Consider the following 3222-nt stretch of genomic DNA (forward strand, 5'->3'; position numbering starts at 1 on the left):
TATCCTTTGGACAACGGTAAACGGACGGAATAACCATCCCCGAGTTTGGACTGCACTTCCTTCCTAACTTCATCTAACGCGACTGCAGGACACTGCACAAAAACCTGACCTTTCCTACCATTGCGGAAGTCCGACACCTGCTGCTTCCTCGGGTCCAGCCGGGCGCGTTGATCCACTTTCGGTACTATTACCAAGGACTTGGAGAGCTTTTGATCCGCTACTTTCGCCACGTCCTTTTTACCAATTTTAGGCCCAGAGCCAGCCCCCTCCTTAGCAGTCTTGGTTGCTACGGGCTTGGTGACAGCTCTTCCCACGTCCAAATTGCTAGTAATATTGTAAACGTTTTTGTCCACAATATTCTTCGCCCCACCTTTTTTGGCCACTACTGTAGCAAAGCTCTCACTCCCCTCATCCATGGCACTCACCAGTGAAGGCTTCTCTACAATAACCTTCGGCACATTCAAAATCGTTCGCTAGTAAAAGACACTATACGTACCGCTATACACGCTGCAGGCTTCACCCACACAAAACACACATTGATTGGTTAGTGGCTGCTTAGACCAATACGAATACACCGCCGATAACAAGCGATATCGAAACCGCTCCCGCCAGCGTCACTGAATACCAGACGACGCACCTCGATCAAAACAAATTACACTAAACACTAAACCGACATTTTGGACACATTTGCCCATCGAAAACAGCCGTTAAATCTGCTTCCGACCAAGCAAAAATAGCCAAAAACAAAGAGCTACGTAAAAACGCGCACTGCACCGTCAACAGTCACTCACACCCTAAACCCCACTAAAAGAAGTAGAAAATGTTATTAATTCTTGGCCGCACGTATGTGAATACGTGACACTGAACGACCTGGATGACTCACCGATCACGCCAAACCACATCCTCTTAGGAAGCGCAGACGGGAGAATGCCGACCGCTGCCCTAGACGACTCCTCAAAGGCAGTCAGGTCATCATGGATGGCTTCCCAGCGAAACGCCGACCAATTTTGGAAGCTGTGGGTGGAAAACTATCTTCCAACACTTACCCGCAGAACTAAGTGGTTCGCGCCTACAAGACCTGTGTGGTATCTTTAAACGGCCCTTCGGGTGAATCTTCAGGTGACGAAATAAAAAGACTTCTCCTGATGTGTGACTTCTCGACGACTGAACAGGGACTGAACTCGTTCGTTCGTCGTGATCTTTATTTTATAGTAAAGGTTTCTTTGTTACAATGGTCATCCGTTTAATGTTATCCTTTCTTGAGTTTTCCTGGTTCCGCTTTGAGTCACTTCGTCATGCGCTCGGTTCGACGCGTGGTTCTCACGCTTTCTCTAGGTGTCGTATGACACATGCCTATGCTCCGTTTGCGCCTCGAAGGTCGGTGTTGTGTTCTTCCAAGTCAAGGTTCTTCCTTCTATGGGTTCAACAACAACAACAACAACAAGTTGTGTTCTGGTTTCTGGGTTCTGGGTTTCGTCATAATTTCCCTGACTGTACATTGTGTTACAAAGGGTGATAAGTTTGATGAGCTGTGGTTTTGAAATATAATGCTTAATTTACACGACGCGCAAAACTCTTAAAACACAGGCGAAAATATCATTTTTTCTGTCACTTTTTTTCGCTTCGTGTAGACGTTCCTATTCGTGCGCCGATGCAGATGTAAGCGCGTTCAGTGTTGTTTTGATTGTTTAACTGTAATAAAAACAGCACAGAGGTATTGTGTACACTGAAATCTTATCAAGAACCACTGTACATTATCATAAACAACTATTTTCGATCCTCCGGCACTCTATACCAGGTGCGCAAATTTTTGCAAATCTATTTGTCACTCGCCGACCGAAAAACAGATTTTCGCTTACTTTGACAGTTGACTGCCCATCTGACAGCATTTTACCGCTAACTCACAGCATTTTACCGTTTGCAAAGGTTGCTTTGCGCTTTGTGTAGACTAAGCATAACGTGTGATAAGGATATGTGTAAAATGTGTGTTGTGTGCAGCGTATGCTACACCTGCAAAGGAATGGTATGTAGTGGTTGTTGCCGATAATAACACCGATATAGATGACCCAAGGGCAGAATAGTAAAAACAACCGTGGCCAAGCTTCGCCACACAGACAGGTTCGCCGAGTTAATAATGTAGCCGAGAACGAGCAATATTCACCACGTAGTATCGGATTTTTCGTTTTACTAGTTATTTCTACTCTTCACAAATGTAATTCCGTTATAAAACTCCGTGTAATTGATATTTTTTACCACCGTTTTATCCTGTGCCGAAACGTAAACAAATTGCCAAGGTGACGCCAAAGGTCAACTCACCCTGATTTTGGGTCCCCGCATAAAAAAATCTGTACTTCTCCCCACCTTACTCCTTTTACCACTGTTTAGCGCGATCGCAAAGGCTTTTAGTGACATCGTCCAACATATTATTACGATCGCCGGAGCCCGCCGTTCAGCGATTCCGTCCAAAGCATTAAGAAAATGCCCCTTCTAAGATAATGGGAGCACGCTTTGGAGTCAATTTTTCGAGCCTTTTGGTCTCCCGGTGCACAACATTCATGACTGTAACACCGTCGTCCTCCTCTCTATGTGGGTTCACTACCAAGACCGTCACGTTTGGTCCTGAAGTCACTCGTAACAGAGCCACATAGCAGCTGGCCATGAGAAAATACTTCGGTGGGCAGGTAAAGTCCAAGGTGGTGAAGCAACTGACCTTGTGCCTTGTTGATGGTCATCGTTTAGCACACTTGCACTGGAAACGTATTGCGACGGATCAGAAACGACAAAGTCGCATCATTGCTGTCAACCGCTTTTTAAACATGGCTGGAATTCCCGGTGCCGGCATGGGAAAAAGTAGCCCAGTTTCGACAAAATATCCAGCGGGAACGAGGTTATTCGTCCGATCTGTCAAAACGAAGCTTTGTTTACGTTTTAGTTTGTTTACGTTTGACAGGTTGGGGGTATTGGCGGCAGGTAAAAGTGGAATTGTGAATCATTATTAAATATAAAGTTTATGAATGGTGTTGTTGAGTTCCTCCTCCAAAATTTCGCGTAGAAGACTACTCGCATTTTGGTTTCTCTCCAACAACATCGGCCGCATCTATATACGTTGCCTATACCGACGTTGTTGTAGCAAGCAAGAATGAAACTTTTTGTCGCCAACGGAAGCAAAACCGTCGACGAGGTGCATCGCCAGTAAGTCAGCCAGTAGGGTCTGAAACGGCG

The sequence above is a fragment of the Anopheles coustani genome, chromosome 2 (genome assembly GCF_943734705.1).
Source record: "Anopheles coustani chromosome 2, idAnoCousDA_361_x.2, whole genome shotgun sequence".
Taxonomy (NCBI): Eukaryota; Metazoa; Arthropoda; class Insecta; order Diptera; family Culicidae; genus Anopheles; species Anopheles coustani.